At 45.2% G+C, this 23,056-nt stretch overlaps 1 protein-coding gene and 1 non-coding gene across 6 annotated transcripts in view; both read left to right on the top strand.

Moving 5' to 3' along the window:
- The window catches only part of LOC126319460 (calcium-binding protein E63-1), a 575,661-nt gene that overhangs the window by 238,360 nt on the left and 314,245 nt on the right, over positions 1-23,056 (top strand). The window lies entirely within an intron of this gene.
- Positions 20,900-20,974, top strand: Trnas-uga (transfer RNA serine (anticodon UGA)). Its single transcript has one exon. It is a non-coding gene; the product is annotated as a tRNA-Ser (tRNA).

Consider the following 23,056-nt stretch of genomic DNA (forward strand, 5'->3'; position numbering starts at 1 on the left):
GGGCTCCGGCAGGCCAGGTGGCACTACTGACACGGAAAACCGCCGTGTTCCGCGTATGACTTTGGCGCATGCTACTGCACCTGCAGCAGCAGTTCGAGCCGCAGTGACATATCAAGCTGTTACAAATAGGGCAGCTGTGTGCCAGACGCCCTGTAGCGTGCATTCTACAGACGCCAAAGAACCACGGTTTGCGACCAGTGGCGTCAAGCAGGAGCTCACTAGAGGGCAGCGTCGAGGTCTGTTGTATTTTCTCATGAAAGCTCGTTCTGGGTCGGTGCCAACGATGGCCGTGTGTCGGTTGGAAGGAGGCTAGTTGAGGGCGTGCAACCAACCTGTCTATGTGCTAGATACACCGCACCTACGCCTCGAGTTACGGTCTAGAGTGTGATATCGTGTGACGGCAGGAGCACTCTCGTGGTTATACCACGTATTCTAACTGCAAATATATGCGTCGGTCTGGTGATTCTATCTGTTGTGTTGCCATTCATGAGACAGCATTTCACGAGGCGTTTTCCAACAGTATAACGCTGGCTTAAACACAGCTCTTGTAACGCAGCATGCTCTGCAGAGATTTGACGTCTTGCCTTGGCCTACTTGATCACCTGATCTGTCTCCAACCGAGCACATATGGGACGTAATCCGACGACAACTCCAGCGTCATCCACAAACGGTATTAACCGTCCCTGTATTGAACAGGTGGAACAGGCTTGGAATTCCATTCCACAAACTGACATCCGGCGCTTGTGCAACACTATGCATGCACGTCTGCATGCCTCCATTCAACGTTCTGGCGGTTACACGGGTTATGTGGTTCCTTCTCTAGATTGTAGCACAGATGAGAAAATGATAGATATCGAAATAGACGACAGAGGGATAGAGAAACAATTGAAATCGCTCAAAAGAGGAAAGGCCGCTGGACCTGATGGGATACCAGTTCGATTTCACTCAGAGTACGCGAAGAAACTTGCCCGCCTTCTTGCAGCGGTGTACCGTAGGTCGCTAGAAGAGCGTAGCGTTCCAAAGGATTCGAAAACGGCACAGGTCATCCCCATCTTCAAGAAGGGACGTCGAAGAGATGTGCACAGTCGTTTAATGAACAAAGTAAGAGCATATGGACTATCAGACCAATTGCGCAATTGGATTGAAGAGTTCCTAGATGTCATTCTCAACTGAGAGAAGTCTTCCGAAGTAAGAGTGATTTGAGGTGTCCTGCAGGGGAGTGTCGTAGGACCGTTGCTATTCACAATATACATAAATGACCTGGTGGATGACATCGGAAGTTCACAGAGACTTTTTGGGGATGAAGCTGTGGTATTTCGAGAGGGTGTAACAATGGAAAATTCTACTGAAATGCAGGAGGATCTGCAGCGAATTGACGCATTGTGCAGGGAATGTCAATTGAATCTCAATGTAGACAAGTGTAATGTGTTCCGAATACATAGAAAGATAGGTCCCTTACCATTTAGCTACAAAATAGCAGGTCAGCAACTGGAAGCAGTAAATTCCGTGAATTATCTGGGAGTAGGTATTAGGAGCGATTTAAAATGGAATGACCATATACTGTTGATCGTCGGTAAAGCGGATGCCAGACTGAGATTCGTTGGAAGAATGCTAAGGAAATGCAGTGCGAAAACAAAGGAAGTAGTTTATAGTAGACTTGTTCGTCCACTGCTTGAATACTGCTCAGCAGTGTGGGATCCGTACGAGATAGGGCTGATGGAACAGATAGAGAATTGTTTTTCCGGCAGTGTAGTTAATGGGCGACTAACAAGCTCTGCATGCGGAGGGGCAGACCCTCCTACAGCCGCCCCCGATACATGACACGCAAAGCGGTACAGAGGAGGACGACACCCACTGATCGACATGCCGTAAGTTGCTGTTAGTGGATCTCCTCAGTGCTGCGACCTGCTGCCAACACAGGTTACTCGCGCCCTTTGACGCCCACGTCTTACGGCAAACAACAGAGAAGGAAGAACGCGTGTAACTGTTGCGACGTGGAGCTGGCAGAGAAATGCACGCGCGGGTCCTGAAGCCGCTCCGCGAGCGACATCAGTTCACGCGGCTGAACAGAGGCGCTAACAGGATGTGCAGTCGTGACGGGGGCGGAGTGCGGGGGCGGCTCGTGGACGGGGTGGGGGAGCGGGCGCTGCCAGCTGCCGAGGAACGCCGCCACGCCGCCTCCGCTGCACATCGATCGGCGGGCGTGGAAGTTTTATTAGTGTCGCAGTCCATCTGCGCCCCTAACGTTTCTAAAATTAAGCAGAGTGGAAAATCAACTCTTGCAATTTATACTGTATTTGCGCCTGTTATAACACTGGGAATAACCGTGTTCGTTCCATCCGTATTGTGTAAAGGTATACCAAATCTCTATCCTTTCCAAATTTCAGAATTCCCTCCAAATCCTTGACGTCACGCTCTCCGACTCAATTTCCTGATTATAACGGTACTTTGCGGGCAGGCGTGTCAATTAGCATCATATTAATTACAATCGGGGATGAATTAAAAAGGGCAAAGTAATACCAAACTTGAATAACACAGTATTACTAAGAAGCAATATAATGAAAAGTAATAAAAAGCGAAGTAGCAAAGACCAAACGGGACAGAAAGATATAGGGGCGCGTTTATTTTTTAATACACATAAAAGAACACGTAACACATTACTGAGCTCACTGCCTTCAGTTATCGCGATCGGGCTAGTCGATGAAAAAGTGGTACGCGACTGCGAAATTCGTTGAGGAGATTATTTAAGGACTCTTGAAGCACGTTTAAAATACATTACGTGTGACGAAGTAATCAGAGACGTTTATTGTCGGGTGAAGTGAAAATGATTCCGACAACATAATCCGAACTTTGTGTTAGCTCGGAAAAATACGCTTGGGAAACTATTATGGTTGTGGAACCCACGAACGTTCTACGCAACAGAAAGCTATAGTTTACGTAATTCTGAATTTTATGAAATTGTGAAACGTGTGCGCGCGGAACATTAAGACGGTTGCGGGGGTAACTGATACAAACAATGCGCCGGCATGAAAATAGTTCGCTTATTAACTACCAGATATTAATTAACGAGGACCTAAAATACTAAAAACAGTGCATACACCGTTAAATTGAACCCTGCGTGTGAAACACAATCACATCGAACATTTCGAGAGCGAAGAATAGACATTTAAGTGCCGGATTGATGGCCTGGGTCGTGTCGATATTTGGACATCATATGACACGCGTTATTCAGAACACGATATTGACCATTTTAATACTGGAAAGAAGGAGAGGATCATCACCCCCAATCCCGATTCATATTTCATATTTAGTTAGTGAGAAGAAAAGTGATAATAAACAAACTACATTTCAATTTTATCCGCGATTTTGGCCTCATTACGTAGTCTTGACTACATGATAAACAATATCTTTGGAAGTTGTATACAACGTATCGTCATAATATTTAGCCAACCAATATTGTGGGACACCAAAAATGTAAATGCATGAAACTGTTCTTACAGCGGATGTATAATGTGTGAGTACGACGAACTATATTGAGAAACTGAAAATCCATTACGTACTTGCATGTTTATCTGCGAAAATGGTCCTTGTCGGTACATCAGCATAGAGTTCGAATAGAATAGCTGGATCATTACAAACCATTCATATTAATCGAACATATAAATACGCATAATGCTGGTATCATCAGGATGTGTCCTTTTTCCTTACCCCCGTGGCAGTAATTGAATTAAGAGTCAGCCGGGAATAACATTTAAATCAATTGACGACCATTAGGGTAGCGTCACGAATTTCCAAACGTCCACTGCCATGTATGAAGGCGAGTGACACCACGAGTGTTAACGTCGATCGAGGAGTGTCATCGTGATCGTATTGAATGACATTGAGCGGTCACATTAACCGTGATTTTACATTTACATTGACATTTATAGTCACATGATGCTGTAAATGCTATTACTAAGCTGATGATGGTTTGTCGACCGAAACTGGTTTTTAAGTAAAGAATTATATCAGCAGCTCGAAGCGGTGATCATCACATTTTTCTAGTAAATAGAAGAGATGAATTGATCGGATTATGAACAGTACAGGATTCCATGTTTTTGTTTAAATTCTGCAAGCAACACTGCTGTCACTTGTCAAAAATAAGAGGGACAAAGATTACGTAACCTCACCGGTAGGTCATTAATTTCACTATCGATTACTTCTGACGTCGGTTATCTTCGGTTTGTGATGGCGCTGGAGTTTACGGTGTGTGTGTGTGTGTGTGTGTGTGTGTGTGTGTGTGTGTGTGTGTGTGTGTGCTATCTTTACGGGGTTTCTGTGAAAGCCGATGTTTTAAATTGTCTTGCACTGTTGTTGCTTGGTGCAGTTTTGCCTTGAAAACGGCAGGGTGCGCTCCTGTCGAAATATCCGCACTTGTCGACGACGTCTCCCGGCTGCATTCCTCTAAGTTATTTGAATTGCGCAGCCTACCTTTCGATCGTCTCTTTCGCGGCACGCATGGGGTGACTGAACTGCTAGGCAGTTCCGTCGTCCTGGAGAGAATAGGTGCAAATACGCTCGAAATGTCGGTTTTATGATCGTTTTAGTGTTTGATGATAAGATTTCAGTCTTCCAGCCTACGCAACGGAGAAGCGCCAAACAGCTTTGAACAGTAATCTGTAGAGTATTTGTAGAACATTTGTCTTTTGCGGGCACTCTAACAACATCTCGCGTGAAGACGTACCTTGGTGGGCCAGTACCCTGTCATATGATTCTGTTCTTGTGACACGGGTAGTTATGCTTCTAGAAGACCCGACGGGAAAGACATCAAGCACAAACACACCCGCCTGTACGATATGTGGTCACGTGGACACCTTAATTCACAGGTTCACCTATGATTCAGCTGGACTGATGACGGCGACTGACGATAATTGACAACAGGAGAGCTTCTGTAAAGTTTGGAAGGTAAGAGATGAGGTACTGGCAGATGTGAAGCTGTGAGGACGGGGCGTAAGTCGTGCTTGGGTAGCTCAGATGGTAGAGCATTTGCTCGCAAAAGGCGAAAGCTGAGTTCGAGTCTCGGTCCGGCACACAGTTTTAATCTGCCAGGAAGTTTCATATCAGAGTACACTCTACTGCAGGGTGAAAATCTAATTCAGGAATGTTTATTAGCGTGCACAATTTAAATACAATAAAACAGATAAATTTCACAATCTCACAGGAACACAATAATTTTTTTCTTAAACCCCTGTTAAAATCCGCATAACAAATGCACAAAACATTAAGAAAATTTCATTTGGTGTAAGTACTTAACACAATCAAAACTTGCCGAACTCTGAACCCGCACGACGTACAATGACTTCTCTTTCGCAGTATAACATTAAGGCATATTATGAGCCACACCAGTAACAATCGGGCAACTTCTAAAATTGTAACGCTCGGCAATGTAGACGCCTCGCACACGAATTTGTGATTAACGAATAATCCAGTCGATACCAATACAAGTAGGCACTAATTAAATAACAAACAATTAATAAAAAATATCTGCTCAGCATCTCAACATTCCCTGCGAACACACGCACATGAAAGCCTCATTTATAAAAAGTAAACCTCACAATCAGCATGCAGAGTACAAATATGATACAAATGGCTGATAAGGGCACACAGAATTAAGAAGGCGGAGCCTCCAGAAATCTGATCGGGCACTAATTACAGAGCGACCGGTTTTACAGGTTTACATTCATATTTACAGCGAAGGTGCATCCACCAAGGCGGCGGAGGAACGAGCTACAAAGCTTAACGACTTGACAGAGCCAGGAACAAAGAGAACAGCAACACTCAACTTAAGGACGAGATCGAGGCTTGAGGGCCAGCAGCACGGAGCTCGGTCTAACGAAACACAGCTCCACTGGCAGCGGCCAAGTTGTCAAGCCCCGGTGCCACGTCCCACCGTACCGGACGAAATACACTGCACTTCACAGCACACTTCAATTGCTCATTCACATTACATAGAAGAATACAACATAACATCAAAACAGGAAGGCTCGTCCACAAAAAAGATTTTTCTTAACTCAACACTTCAGAATTCATTTAGACACTGCAGTACACGCGTAAATAAGATTGTCCCTTGAAAGGTAATGGCAACAGCGTAGTATTACTTTAAACGGGCAAGAGCCCACCAGAACTACACTTTCTTAGAATGTGAGGTAGTTTTACGAGGCAACGTCGTCCTTCGTTAAGGTGCAAATTTTGGTACTTCCAATGACCAAGATTACAACAATTTTAGATATACTATCACTCAATAATAAAGAGCTCACCGGGTTTCCTTACATATAGCTGCAGCTCGTTCCTCAAGTAGTAGGAAACTAAGATGGAAAGCCCGAGCCCCGTTATCATGGCATATGTGGCATAACCATGACATATCACACTCGTCACCTTTCTAGCTGCCCATTATGTTATTTTAAAGTACAAAGTTTCTAGCAAATCCGTGATCCCAATGTCGTCTCCTCCCCTTGTAAATAAAAACTGTCGTGTAAACTTTTCAGTCAAGAAACTTGAAAGTGATCCGGATTCAAAAACTTTATTTGCAGTTTAATTAGATGAAGATGTCATTCATTTAATGAAATGCGAATATTAGACGAATAGTTTGTGGTGTTGTCAACTATCCATACATCCGATCGTTTATTACTTCCTCACTGTCGGAATACGGACTATAGTTTTATCGGCAACTGTCAGGCGTGGTATATTAGTGACCTTGTGTTCCATGACCATTTGCACCGTGGACGACTGTATTTTCTTGTTGGCCGTCTGGAGATTGGGCAGATTAATCAGTCTCTCCGTTGTCCATAACTGCTTTCATCACGGGTCACTTACATCGCTTTCACGACTGAGTTCTACCTCCCGTGTAGCACCTTCCTAGGTGCCATCTATACATAGATGAACTTCACACTCAGCGACAGAACAGAATCACAGTGACCATCCAGAAAATACTTCCTTCAGATTAATTAAACAACTATACCTCACTATGTCGAACGTCCGTCCTCTACTATGCCTCAGTCAAAGCTGAATTTACTCTGGTGATGGCTGCAGGTGGTGTGTGTGCAGTGGCGCGTGCACGGTAACAAACAAACGGACTGCAGGGTCAGAGTGGCCCTGGTGTACATTTGTAGGATTAACAGTGGCTTATCAGAGGCACCGTAATTCTCTAGTCCGGCTAACGCAGCTCTCCGACCACTGGTCGCGGATGATACAGAAACCTGCGGGGAGTGCATTACTGGTTGTGGGATGCCAGGAGCAGGTGTGAAGCCGTTACGGTGTGCTTGTTGCACAATACGGCGTCAATCCCCCCTCCACTCTCTGTGCCCCCCCCCCATCCCCTTCTCTTGGTCAAACGTGGTCTCCCCGCATTTTAACGACGAGCATGCCTGTCTTAACGTTGCCATGCAGCCCAACACTTGGCCACTGTCACGTTCGAAGCCACCACGAACCTGGATATTGCAGCCAGACAAATGGAGACCCACAGTGAGGCCTCTTTCTGACTCTGGCATGTGCTGACAATAATGCCTCACACGAGTACGCGGCATCTCCGTCTTCTTCTCAGTGATCACTTAACTTCTGCCCCTTATAGACCGTACCAAGCCTGGCAACAAACGGAGCGAGGTGGCGCACTGATTAGGACATTCGACTCGCATTCTGGTCGATTGAAACTCGCGTCCGTCCATCCTGATTTAGGTTTTTCGTGATTTTCCTAAATCACTTCAGGCAAATGTCGGGATGGTTCCTTTGAAAGGCCACGGCCGAAATCCTTCCTCAACCTTCACTAACCCGATGGGACCTATTAGCTTGCTGTTTGGTCCCCTCTCTCAAATTAACCAACCAAGGAACCTGGCAACAAGAGTGCGGTGTGTGTAGTAAGACCTTCGGTACACACACCATCAGATTATTTGACTTGTCGCTCTAACGAAATACGCGAGTGTCAGCAATATGTCTCGTGGTCTTATCGTGGCGTGTTCATCTTCTGCCGTTAGGTTAGACGATAGAAATGCCACTTGCAGGCTTAGAGTAGCAGATTAACGGTTACCGACTTTTAACAGAACTTGATTAATTTTCACATACATTTATTAAAATAATAAAAATCATAGGTATTACATAACTTGATTTTGGATGCTGTTTACAATTGACAATCTGAAGTTCCTTTGACTTGATACATTAATCTTATTCTCACACATCTCTGATACTTGACTAAGCGTCTATACATTTCTCTTCATGGCTATGTACAGGAATATGATAATCTTATTAGGTGCAGACTGAAACTATGGACTGGCAAAGACTAATGGCACTGGACTCGCATTCGGGAGGACGACGGTTCAATCCCGCATCCGGCCATCCTGATTTAGGTTTTCCGCGATTTCCCTAAATCACTGCAGGCAAACGCCGGGATAGGTCCTCTGAAAGGGCACGGCCGACTTCCTTCCCCATCCTTCCGTACACCGATGAGACCGATGACCACGCTGTCTGGTCTCCTTCCCCAAACAACCAACCAACCAACAGACTAATGCAGACTGGTACAGACAAATGCAGCCTGACTAATCGGAGGTCTGTACACTCGTTATAATATCTCGGGCGTTCAGGTATTACTGCGCGAGTGTGATCCGCGAAGAGAAATGGTTCTACGTTAGCAGCAATCTCATTGGCTGCGTTACATATTAACACGCGGATCGGAGGAAGCAGAATTTGGTCCGTCTCTATGACAGCGCCATCTCGTAGTGCGGAGACGGACGAGCGCTGCGCCTGCGCTGTTGTGCTTAGCGGGGCGCGCTCTAGTGGGAAAGTTGTGTACGCGCTGACTACGCGGGACTATGTACAAAACAAAGGATAGTTTTCATCCCGAACGCTTGGAACCGCACGAAACCGTTCTTGAAATAACACTCAATACAAAAAATAAAAAAGTGGTCTATGTCATTTCTATACACAACATTGATGCGTTCTACGACAAGTGATATTTTACGTAATTCAATGAAGTCAGTGTATCATTACAGTGGCACACAGTTTACACAGCAACCCGCATGTGGATACTCCAAGATATCTGTTCGTGATGCCGCTATACCATTCACGCAAATCGATCACTGTTAGTGCAGCTACAATATGGTACCGTCTGGTGGCGCTAGCGGAAATGGCACAATTTATTGGTCGAGTGTTTGTCTAACCATGGTTTCGTGTGGTCCCGACCGTTCGAGGTCAAACGTGTCCTTTGTTAAGTACGAACAACACTAACGCAGTCTGGTGGCCGTTCTACTTGTCGCAGAGAAATGCAGCTCTTTAATCATCTACATACCCACCAATAATGTGTACGTGTACAAAGTTACTCTGACATCCAAATGTCTTCTCGGTGCTTCACTTCTTTTGTGTAGGCAGTGTACAAACTATGATGCAAGCAGCCAATTTTCACACGATGTACAGTTTTGGCGCCAATGAAATAAATTTTAATTGTTAGGAAAAAAAGGACAGAAGCGTTAGAAAGGAAGAGGAATGACTGGCGACTAATCTCGCAAAAAATATTTGCGACGAGTTGTTCACATCCTTCACAGTATTGCTGTTTACCACTGTATTTTCGCGTGTGCTGCGTGAGTAAACAGGAAGGAGGGCGACATCAACAGCGAGCGGTTTCGGCAGGAGAGTGCAGTGTGGCACAGCGCCCGGAGCGCGGCGGCGCCGTCTGAAGGTGGGCCCGTGTCATCGTGACCCTGCCTACGTAGGCGGCGGCCCGAGCGCCTTGACGATATTGCGAGAGTGTGTTTACCGGCCGCTCGCTGTACCTCGCTCCCAGCGCGTGCCGAACCGTGTCTCCCGTGGTGGCTCGGCTCGCGCGCCAGCGGTCGCTCGCTATAAATAATGGCGACCCTCCACTCCTGGACACCTCCTCCTGACGGCCGCTTGGCTCAGGTCACCAACAAGTAGCGAGGGGGAGGGAGGGAGGGGTAGCAGTCTGTTACCATCTAGATCTCTACATTTACTGGATGACAATGACTGAACTATGTGAAAAAACATCTACATCTATGAAGTTCTGTAGAAGTCAATGTACTTACCTCTTAATAAACAAAGTGAATTTCTATGCGTATAGATATCGTAGTTGTTACGCTTGAAGTAAGTACTGTACTGTAAAGTATTGTTGTGCTACAGAAAAGGCTGTTTCAATGTAGCTATACCACAAAAGTTACCACTAAAACATGTTTTCCTGTCCAGAAGAATTCAGAAAAACTGCGCAGATATAAAACAGATACACCGAAAAAGCAACAATGTAAATTGTGTCAAACATTAGTAGCGTCGTGGTATAGTCGTGTAGCTGTCAAATTAACTAACTACTGTGTCATACGGGTGGTGTCTGTTTTGGTCACGATTTACGTTGTAAGAATAGCCTTGTAGTGTCCAGTTTTATTTCTGTCATCGCGGAATTGTGACGGAGTCCCCTTAGAAAAATTTATGAATGACTGTGCTGATTAACCTCTTACATTATTTAATTTTCAAACAGCTGAGCAGAACTGAACGTACTCAGACATTTCGCTCTTTACTTATTCTAATCATCACTAAATTGTCACACAACACTTTTTTTTGCGCAACGCAGTCAAACTTTCAATAATCTCTACAAAAGAATGGCCCTGACTAACATTAACCTATACCTTTCACAAATCACTTACCTCACAAAAATCTTCGTTACTCAACTACTGCAATACAGCGAGCGCCACTACTGCCAGCTAAATAAAAGATTCAAACTACTGAAGGCACTAGCTACTGACAGGCATAGTTAGCAAATGAAAGATTTTGATAGGGAACAAACAATGTATTTACCTTAATAGTGTTCAAAAGTCATAATATATATATACCAGTTCATGGCATCCAGTCTTACAAATTTACTGTTTCTGATGGACACACGTCCAGATCGTCCGATCTCAAAACTCCGCCATCTCTCTCCCCACATCCACCACTGCTGGCGGCTCACCTCCAACTGTGCAACGCTACGCCAACTGCCCAACACTACAATACCAAATTCCAACAATGCAAACCAGCCACAGGCTGCACACAGAACATTCAGTGATATTCATATAGAGCGCTACATGGCGTTACCAACATAAAAACCTAAATAGCTTACTTACAATGGTTACCCTGCAATACACAATGGTTCATCGAACCATTTTCGTACTACTACTCTGTCATTCCATTCTCGAATGGCGCGTAGGAAAAAGGAACACCCTAATCTTTCCGTTCGAGCTTTGATTACTCTTATTTTATTATGACGATCATTTATCCCTACGTAGGTGGGTGTCAACAAAATATTTTTGCATTCGGAAGAGAAAGTTGGTGATTGAAATTTCGTAAATAGATACCGGCACAAAGAAAACCGCCTTTGTTTCACTGACTGCCACCCCAACTCGCGTATCGTATCAGTGACACTCTCACCCCTATTGCGCGATAACACGAAACGAGCTGCCCTTCTTTGCACTTTTTCCATGTCCTCCGTCAATCCTACCTGGTAAGGATCCCATACAGCGCAGCAATATTCCAGCAGAAGACAGACACGTATAATGTAGGCTGTCTCTTTAGTGGGTTTGTCACAACTTCTAAGTGTTCCGCCAACAAAGCGCAGTCTCTGTTTCGCCTTCCTCAAAATATTATCTATGTGGTCTTTCCAATTTAAGTATCTCGAAATTTAAAGGTAAGGAATGAGGAGGTTCTACGCAGAATCGGAGAGGAAAGGGATATGTGGAAAACACTGATAAGGAGAAGGGACAGGATGATAGGACAACTGCTAAGACATGAGGGAATGACTTCCATGGTACTAGAGGGAGCTGTAGAGGGCAAAAACTGTAGAGGAAGGCAGAGATTGGACTACGTCAAGCAAATAATTGAGGACGTAGGTTGCAAGTGCTACTCTGAGATGAAGAGGTTAGCTCAGGAAAGGAATTCGTGGCGGTCCGCATCAAACCAGGCAGTAGACTGATGAGAAAAAAATTTAAAGGATTTCTTTTAGTACCCATGTGGATGATCTCACAGTTTTCTTTGTTTAATGGCAAATGCCACTTTTCGCAACATACAGAAATTCTCTCTAGATCATTTTGTAATTTGAATTGATTGTCTGATGGTGCGGTTCTAGGCGCTACACCGAGCGAGGTGGCGCAGTGGTTAGCATTGTTTTCCGTGATTTCCCTAAATCGTTTCAGGCAAATGCCGGGATGGTTCCTCTGAAAGGGCACGGCCGATTTCCTTCCCAATCCTTCCCTAACCTGAGCTTGCGCTCCGTCTCTAATGACCTCGTTGTCGACGGGACGTTAAACACTAACCACCACCACCACTACCATCTAGGCGCTACAGTTTGGAACCGAACAAGCGCTATGGTCGCAGGTTCGAATCCTGCCTCGGGCATGGATGTGTGTGGTGTCCTTACGTTAGTTAGGTTTAATAAGTTCTAAGTTCTAGGCGACTGATGCCCTAAGAAGTTAAGTCGCAAAGTGCTCAGAGCCATTTGATCGCGTGATGATTTTACTAGACGGTAAATTACAGAGTCATCTGCAAACAGTCTACGATGTCTTTTAAGAAATCTAAGGGGGCTGCTCAGATTATCACCTAGATCATTTATGTAAATCAGGAACAGCAGGGAGCCTATGACACTACCTTGCGGAACGCCAGATATCACTTCTGTTCTAATCGATGACTTACTATCACTACGAACTGTGATCTCTCTGAGAGGAAATCACGAATACAGTCACACAACTGAGACGATTCTCCATATGCACGAAATTTGATTAATAGTCACTTGTGAGGAACGGCATCAAAAGCCTTCTGGAAATCTAGGAATGTGGAATCTGAGAGCCCTTGTCGACAGCACTCATTACTTCATGGGAATAAAGAGCTAGTTGTGTTGCACAAGAACGATATTTTCTGAATCCGTGTTGATTATGCATCAATAAGTCATTTTCTTCAAGGTGATTCATAATGTTCGAGTACAGTGTATGCTCCAAAATCCTACTGCAAATTGAGGTCAGTGATATGGGTCTGCAATTCAGTGGGTTACTCCTATTTCCTCTCTTGAATATTGGTGTGACCTGTGCTACTTTCCAGTTTTTGTGAGCGGTTGCATATCATTGTTAAGAAAGGCGGTATTACGTCTGCATACTCTGAAAGGAACCTGATTAGTGTACCATCTGGACTGGAAGAATAGCCTTTCTTAAGTGATTTCGGTTGTTTGGTAACACCTAAGATATGTACTTTTATGTCACTCATGCTAACAGCTGTTCTGGTTTCGAATTCCGAGCTGTTTACTTCGTCTTCTTTCGTGCAGGAATTACGGAAAACTGTATTTACTAACGCCGCTTTAGCGGCACCATCATCGCTGACATTTCCATCGCTGTCGCGCAGTGACGGTATTGACTGTTTTTTTCCTACTGGTGTACTTTACACAGGACCAGAATCTCTTTCGGTTTTCTGCCGTATTTTGAGACAATGTTTCATTGTGGAAACTATTAGAAGCATCTCGCATTGACGTCCGCACTAAATTTCGAGCTTCCGTGAAAGTTAGCCCGTCTTGGAGATTTTGCGTTCTTCTGAAATTGTCATGCTTTTTTCGTTGCTTTTGCAACAGTGTTCTGACGTGTTGTGTGCACCACGGTGGATCAGACCAACGTTAATTAGTTACGAACTACGGTGTACACACACTTTATTCAGCTACTAACATCACTAGAGGTATTCGGATTTAGGCTATGACATGTTCGATATGCGCTCCCTCATTGGCGATAATGTGGTGCAGAGGAATAGCGAAATTCTGGATGACCTGAAGTCTCGGAACATCGGTGCTGTCGATGACCTCCTGAATGGCTGTTTTTAGCTCAGAAATAGTTTTGTGGTAATTGCTGTGTACCTTTTCTGTAATATAGCGCCTGCTGGTGTGGCCGTGCGGTTCTAGGCGCTTTAGTCTGGAACCGCGTGGCCGCTACGATCGCAGGTTCGAATCCTGCCTCGGGCATTGATTTGTGTGATGTCCTTAGGTTAGCTAGGTTTAAGTACTAAATTCTAGGGGACCAGTAAAAAGGCCTTCTGTGAGCACCTCATATCAAAGAACGCGTCTTGTTTTTAAAACTCACTAGCGGAGCCCGCACTGTTTCGCAATTGCTCAGTATGTTTGGGAATTGCATAACATACATCCTAAATTCCTTGCCCCCCCTCCTTCTCTCCCCTTCTTCTCACCCCTGCCTTCTATCCCTCTGTGTAGACTTCCTTGTCCGCTCTTTGTCCATCTCCTCCTTTCTCCTCTTTCTGTCCGACTCCTCCCCCTCTCTATTTTCATTTACGTCTCGGTGTTCAGTAGCTCCTTACATCTCCTTCCTTATGCCTGCGCGTAACCTCCTCCACCTCTCTCTAGCTATCTCCTTCGTCCCCTCTCTATGTCCGTGTTAATGCTCAGTAGAGTATCTGTAAAAATTCGAAGTAAATCCGAAACCTTTCCGAGATTTTTGGAAAGAACATTTCCCCGTTATATATTATACATACAGAGTGAACATTAATAAAACCGACAAACTGCAGGGTCGGGCGGGATTAGCCGAGCGGTCTCAGGCGCTGCAGTCATGGACTGTGCGGTTGGTCCCGGAAGAGGTTCGAGTCCTCCCTCGGGCATGAGCGTGTGTGTTTGTCCTTAGGATAATTTAGGTTAAGTAGTGTGTAAGCTTAGGGACTGATTACCTTAGCACTTAACTCCCAAAAGACTTCACACACATTTGAAGAAACTGCAGGGACGCATTTCTGACTGGAAATGGATGAGAAAAGGTCCTATGAGCATGTGTTCGGAAAAGCATCGTTGCCACAGTAGATGCCTCCGACGAATGGCAGTTCCGCTGACCACTTGCCGTTCCGCTGACCACTTCCCGTCTGTTCCTTGTGTGTTACAGCCTGTATGACTGAGGCGGCGTAATGTAAACAGCAGAATGCTCTGGTAATGTCGGGAAGAGACCGAGGGAGCGTTTGTGTATGGCCAAGCAGATGGAAACTGTCGACAGGCAACACGGCTATATCAAAGCAATTACCTCATAGACACCACCACATCACATAACAGTTTAAACCCTTGTTGGGCGTTTGTGGCATCATGGGTCCTTTGACAAAGACAAACGTGGAAGGTGGCGTAGGACTGAGCGTACAGCAGATGTAGAGCGCCAGGTGTTACAAGATATTGAGACGTACCCTAGTACAAGCTACAGGTAAGTGGCCGGCCAATATGGTGTAAGCCAAAATACGATTACGTGTATCCTGCATGACATTGCGTGCCATGGAGGCCACTTTGAACTCCTGTTGTGACGTGGGTGCCATGCAGCTCTGTACTGTGTTACGGAACCATTTGTTGTCGCTGCTTCCGCACCGCCCATTTCCGGATGCATGTTCATAGGACCTTTTTGCTTCATTTCCGGTCAGGAATCCGTCCGTCAAGTTTGTCGGTTTGATTAATGTTTGCCTCTTTTACTTATGTATTATATATAACACAAAAATATTATCCTATGTCTGTTCCAAGGTTCATTAGAGTGTTGCCAATCCACAGTCACGATCTCACACACACAAAAAATCTCAGGTGACGATATTTCATACATCCGACAGTTGATTTTTAGTGAAATAGCTACATGGATTTGTAAAGCAGTGACATTGTGCTGTTTGTGTTCAGAGCCACTTATACGTTCGTACCTGCCTCCGTAGTCGACGTCATCAGCTCATTCTTGTCCAGTGGTGCTCGATTTGGAGGTAGCCGCTTTGAATTCTGGTGTTGGATGAAATTTTTAACGTCAGCATTTTGTTGGCATGGGCTTGATCACAAAACGGTGCATCATTGTGCAGGGTTCTATTCACTCCTCACTACCTCAAACACATGTGCATGGTATGAGAGCATTTGGTCCGTCCGTCGGAAGCTGACGTTAACTTCGGCGATCCTCATGGTCATATTCGAGAACAGTAAGTTATGTGAAGGTACTGAGTTTCACCAGTGTCTCCTCTCATCGCCATACAACACAAGCCTGACACCACTCTGTACAGGATGATTCCGTGATGATGATAAAAACTTTTAGGGATGATGGAGTAAGGCGATGCATCAATTTGAGCTTGAGGATCCTGTTCCGGAAACGACCGAGCCGAAAGTTATAGGCGAAAATCTTTCTGATACATCAGACAGTCGAATATATCTACAGGTACTATTATTGCTCAACTTTCAGAGATGGTAATACGGACCGAAACAGGAAAAGGAGTTCAGAAAATACTGGCCCTAAAATGGATACCTTACGAGCTACGAGCACCTATTGACCTTCGGTAGTGCGAAACGCAGGGCACTTGTTCACGTTTCATACTGTGAAGAACAACGCTCCTACTGAACGAGTGCTCACAGCTCCTAAGGTATGGATTTTAGAGCCCAGACATTTTTTTTCTTGTTTCTCCGATACTACCACCTCCGAAATTTGCGTAATTTACAGTCTTAACAATAACAGTACCGGTTCATCGATTTTTGCCGATAACTTTAGATTTAGTCGTTTGCGGACCAGAGTCCTCACGGAAAATTGATACTTTCACCCTTCTCCATTATCCCTGAATGTTCGTAACATCACCGCGGAATCATCCTATATACATACACATTACAGTCACCTGCAATCAAGATTTCCGCTTAAGGCGGAACCCTAGTACACCGCGAAGCAAGAGAGTATTGTGCATCGAGATAAGAAATGCACCTTTTCTCATTAGAAGACTCAGCATCCTCCTTGGCGTCTTCCAGCCAACAATACCACACGACTTTTCTTTTGCAAGCGCGTCCGCGATCGTTTTGGTGTTGCGCCCATTTAGCGATTGTCGAACTTTATTAAGTCACCATGTAAATCTATCTCATTACAAATCTTTAGGAATACAAAACTGCAAACACTTGTTGGAATGAGACCGAACGAAGTGGCGCAGAGATTTGGGAGGACTGAGGACACAAATCCTCGTCCGCCCATCCAGATGAAGGTTTTCCGCGATTTTCCTAAACCAATCGACTTCCTTGCCCACCGTTCCGCAGTCCAAACATGGGCTCCATTTGTAGTGGCCTCGACCTAGGAGAGACTATAAGCTCTTAATCTTCTATTCTCGCTGAAATGCGGTCCGTAAAGCGGTTGATAAAAACCAGAGAAAGTAAATGGCTGCATAAGAAAACTGGCGAGTGGTATCCAGAGGGGTATCGACCGGGCAAGAAGAGAGTGTAACATTCTGAAATGTGGTACTACAGATAAACGTGGAACATTAGAAGGATAAGGCATGAGGTGCTGTTGAATCCAGTCAAGCAGACCAAAATTTTATGGAGCACATTGACTAGCAAAAAGGATAAATTGAAATGATCATCTTCAATAATCAAGAAATAGTTACTTCGCTAACGAAGGCAATTGAGAGAAATGCTGTTATAGGGGAAGACCAAGACATGAATGCAGTGAACAGATTCAGATATACTGTACGTAGGTCGCATAGTTGTATGGATGTATGGAGATGAAGAAAATTGCTCGGAGAAGAGTGTCTTGGAAAGCTGCAGAAAACCAGTTTTCGAAATGAAGACTGCTGAAGAGCAAAATTCATATTCTATTTTCTTAGGTGACATGATTTTACTACCATGTTCGATGGCAAGTCCTTTAACTGCTTAGTATCCTTTTTACGGTTGACAGAGAAGACCAGCACAAATTGATAACCGTAGGTACACTATAAAATGTTACTTATGCTCTGTTTATGATAGCATTCGAACGTTCTGATTGGTTCAACAATGCTGAAACACTTAATGACATCTGACTTTGTATCACAATGCTGTTTCCGTATTTCATACATACTATCGGGACTGCGTAAATTTTCTTTTTTTTTGTGCTTTTGTCCCACATCGGCGCCTAGTCGGCTTGGTTGTTAACGGATTTGCGTGGTGGGGTTAAGGCGTGGTCGAGTTTACGTGTACCGCAACCGTCTGTATGTACCCAGTGTTGTCCATGTAGAAGTGAGCGAAACTTTTCCAGATGTTTGCGAATCGTGCAACTGAGGCTGGACTTGGCTACCAGCCCGGAATATACTTAGTGGGATGTGGGAAACCGCCGGCACACCGACCCACCAACGTCGTTAATCCTCTGTGCCAAAACGATCCGCGTCCCGAAAGCGGCGCTTTAACTCGCTCGGCTATCCGGGCGGGTTTCAAGGCTGCGTAAATACTGCCTTAAGTCAACTACTTAATCATTCAATTGCAATGAAGCTAAGCATTGTGGACATCAAATCACGAGAAGAAGCATAAAGACAGAAATCCCGTTGTAATTTTGTCTGCAATGTGGGTTCGTGAGAAAAATCAGGCACTTTTGTCCGTAGTTCAAACCGTGTGCCAGTAAAAGGAATATAACATTCATAAATCCTGTTGCCTTTGCAACTGAGTTTTAACGTCGTTCAACGCCGTTAAATGTCAAGAACGATTCGAAAACGGCTCTTTGTTCATTGACACTAAATAGCCAATCATCATTCCTTTGTAATTAACAACCTCTTTAACGCAGATCATAATTTTCAAGGAACAGACGACTACTGAGTAAAACAGAAGTGACATACTTTGAGTCCAAAGCGAGCACTTTGAAAAACTTCTGTATCTGCCAGATAACACATACACTCCTGGAAATTGAAATAAGAACACCGTGAATACATTGTCCCAGGAAGGGGAAACTTTATTGACACATTTCTGGGGTCAGATACATCACATGATCACACTGACAGAACCACAGGCACATAGTCGCAGGCAACAGAGCATGCACAAAGTCGGCACTAGTACAGTGTATATCCACCTTTTGCAGCAATTCAGGCTGCTATTCTCCCATGGAGACGATCGTAGAGATGCTGGCTGTAGTCCTGTGGAACGGCTTGCCATGCCATTTCCACCTGGCGCCTCAGTTGGACCAGCGTTCGTGCTGGACGTGCAGACCGCGTGAGACGAAACTTCATCCAGTCCCAAACATGCTCAATGGGGGACAGATCCGGAGATCTTGCTGGCCAGGGTAGTTGACTTACACCTTCTAGAGCACGTTGGGTGGCACGGGATACATGCGGATGTGCATTGTCCTGTTGGAACAGCAAGTTCCCTTGCCGGTCTAGGAATGGTAGAACGATGGGTTCGATGACGGTTTGGATGTACCGTGCACTATTCAGTGTCCCCTCGACGATCACCAGAGGTGTACGGCCAGTGTAGAAGATCGCTCCCCACACCATGATGCCGGGTGTTGGCCCTGTGTGCCTCGGTCGTATGCAGTCCTGATTGTGGCGCTCACTTGCACGGCGCCAAACACGCATACGACCATCATTGGCACCAAGGCAGAAGCGACTCTCATCGCTGAAGACGACACGTCTCCATTCGTCCCTCCATTCACATCTGTCGCGACACCACTGGAGGCGGGCTGCACGATGTTGGGGCGTGAGCGGAAGACGGCCTAACGGTGTGCGGGACCGTAGCCCAGCTGCATGGAGACGGTTGCGAATGGTCCTCGCCGATACCCCAGGAGCAACAGTGTCCCTAATTTGCTGGGAAGTGGCGGTGCTGTCCCCTACAGCACTGCGTAGAATCCTACGGTCTTGGCGTGCATCCGTGCGTCGCTGCGGTCCGGTCCCAGGTCGACGGGCACGTGCACCTTCCGCCGACCACTGGCGACAACATCGATGTACTGTGGAGACCTCACGCCCCACGTGTTGAGCAATTCGGCGGTACGTCCACCCGGCCTCCCGCATGCCCACTATACGCTCTCGCTCAAAGTCCGTCAACTGCACATACGGTTCACGTCCACGCTGTCGCGGCATGCTACCAGAGTTAAAGACTGCGATGGAGCTCCGTATGCCACGGCAAACTGGCTGACACTGACGGCGGCGGTGCACAAATGCTGCGCAGCTAGCGCCATTCGACGGCCAACACCGCGGTTCCTGGTGTGTCCGCTGTGCCGTGCGTGTGATCATTGGTTGTACAGCCCTCTCGCAGTGTCCGGAGCAAGTATGGTGGGTCTGACACACCGGTGTCAATGTGTTCTTTTTTCCATTTCCAGGAGTGTATTTAATGTAAAGTCTTGTCAGAGTCAACATAATAAATTCTAGTAAGATGTCTTCTCTGTTACACTTAACTACAAATTCTATATCACAAATCAAGAAAATGCTCTTTAATGCTATCATACACTATCTTGTTTTTAGAAAATAGTGAGAGTTTTAAAGAACATAGTCGCTCGTTACCTAGACTTCGGTAAAATAGTGTGAACAGGAACAGTGGGGTGGATAGACACGAAACTTCCAAAACAGTACTATGCTATCGTGTTGTGAGACAAATAGAAATGTCATTCAAAGAGCTGTTTGTCTACGTTCTTAGTGAAACAATCTAAACTGGAATTTGTGAATTTCAGAGTTGTCGCTTCATGCTTTCTTCACTCTATGATAAAAATGAGATTCGCTGACTTTCCTTCCTTAGAACTTTACTACGAGTATGTACTGGCAACAGCCTAAATTCTGCTGTTTTAATTTAAGTACACGACAAGGAAATTTGCAATTCCATTTCATTAACCAAAGTTCTGTTTTAACGTATACTTTAAAGTGACTCGTGTTTCGGCTGCAAATGTAGGGTTGTGTTTCGAAATTTGTGTGGTGGATAGAAGCAGTAATCTTCACTGTTTCTTCAGAAGAAAGGATACTGTGGAGACATGGCTTAGCCACAGCCTGGGGGATGTTTCCAGAATGAGATTTTCACTCTGCAGCGGAGTGTGCGCTGATATGAAACTTCCTGGCAGATTTCTTTCAGGAGTGCTAGTTCTGCAAGTTTCGCAGAAGAGCTTCTGTAAATTTTGGAAGGTAGGAGACTGATACTGGCAGAAGTAAAGCTGTGAGCACCGGGCGTGAGTCGTGCTTCGGTAGCTCAGTTGGTAGAGCACTTGCCCGTGAAAGGCAAAGGTCCCGAGTTCGAGTCTCGGTCGGGCACACAGTTTTAATCTGCCAGGAAGTTTCATATCAGCGCACACTCCGCTGCAGAGTGAAAATCTCATTCTGGATATTTTATCGTGATGATCATTTTTCACTATGTAAGTGAAAACCAACAAAATATTTTCGCATTCAGAGGAGAAAGTTGGTGTTTGAAATTTCACGAGCAGTTTGTGCCGCAACATTAAATGCCTGTGTTTCAATGTCTGCCACCGTATTCACACATCATGTCCGTTGCAGTCTCTCCGCTATTTCGCGGCAGTACAAAACTATCTCCCCTTCTTTGTACTTCTTCGATGTTATCCGTCAGTCCCATCTGATGCGAATCCCACACTGCACAGCAGTACACCAGAAGAGGGCAGACAAGCGTGGTGTACGCAGTCTCTTCAGTAGATCGGTTGCATTTTCTAAGTATTATACCAATAAATTGTACTCTCTGTCTTGCCTGACCCACAATATTCTACAGATAATATCAAATAGCGAAAGTAATACATAACTTTGTTTGCTCCAATTGAAGTCTCAGTTGCTAACAGTAAGTCAGAATGTTGAAATATATACAGATATCAAGGTATACAACTCAGTCAGTCTTCAGGATAATGAGTATTCCGTAGATGTCGTGAAGTAGCAAACGCACCGAAGGGGCTGTGTGCTTCCGTGTTTGAACTTAATCGGAACCGCCGATGGAGCTCCGGAGAGGGCACGCTTCCATATCGTTGGCAGGGGTGTAACCGTCCACGGTGGCGGCCGCGTGGTGGGCGGCGCGCATGTTATAAAGTGGGGCCGACCCGACGGCGCTTGGCGCCGCTGTGCACACGCGGCACCAACTTCCTGTCTCTTGTTTGCAGTCTTTAACCAGGATATGAAGAGCCAGTTACAAACAGTTCCGAGCCACCTTGTCTGCGTGCATACAGTTCTCAAGGAGTGCAAAGTCATACTGACCAGCAGGCTCATACTACCACGTCCTTTGTCTATCTCGACTCGATTCTGTAATCACTGAAATAACATCACATACCCTCTGAACTTCTCAAGTTTTATTTCGTTTCCTCCTCCCCTTCTGTGTGCTTAACTATTATTGTCAGGCATTATTCATACAGCAATTAATTAAAAACGAAAAAAATAGTTTCATTTTCTTATACAGTGAGGGTCAATTATCTTTTATTATAGAATACATTTAAAAGTTTCGCTTTTAATTATGTTATCTGAACCTACAGGCTGAAGAGCGGATTACTTTTACTACTGCATCTCCGTATGTGGTGGGGCTGATAAAACACCTATAAAGAACATAGAAAGCTTGCTGTCTGTAACGCTATGTCGGTTACTTAATGGTCTGTTAGAAAAATTGCAAAAATACTGGGGGAGCACGCAGCTGGTGTGTCTTGCAGCGTTACACCTCACAGAGTTCATCGACGGATATCTGAGACGAGTGCGGTAGCAGCACAAAAAAAGGTTCACATGGCTCTAAGCATTGTGTGACTTAACATCTGAGGTCATCAGTCCCCTAGACTTAGAACTATTTAGACCTAACTAACTTGACATCGGAAGTTCACTGAGGCTTTTTGCAGATGATGCTGTGGTGTATCGAGAGGTTGCAACAATGGAAAATTGTACTGAAATGCAGGAGGATCTGCAGCGAATTGACGCATGGTGCACGGAATGGCAATTGAATCTCAATGTAGCGAAGTGTAATGTGATGCGAATACATAGAAAGATAGGTCCCTTATCATTTAGCTACAAAATAGCAGGTCAGCAACTGGAAGCAGTTAATTCCATAAATTATCTGGGAGTACGCATTAGGAGTGATTTAAAATGGAATGATCATATAAAGTTGATCGTCGGTAAAGCAGATGCCAGACTGAGATTCATTGGAAGAATCCTAAGGAAATGCAATCCGACAACAAAGGAAGTAGGTTACAGTACGCTTGTTCGCCCAATGCTTGAATGCTGCTCAGCGGTGTGGGATCCGCACCAGGTAGGGTTGATAGAAGAGATAGAGAAGATCCAACGGAGAGCAGCGCGCTTCGTTACAGGATCATTTAGTAATTGCGAAAGCGTTACGGAGATGATAGATAAACTCCAGTGGAAG

The sequence above is a fragment of the Schistocerca gregaria genome, chromosome 1, assembly GCF_023897955.1.
Source record: "Schistocerca gregaria isolate iqSchGreg1 chromosome 1, iqSchGreg1.2, whole genome shotgun sequence".
NCBI classification, from domain to species: domain Eukaryota; kingdom Metazoa; phylum Arthropoda; class Insecta; order Orthoptera; family Acrididae; genus Schistocerca; species Schistocerca gregaria.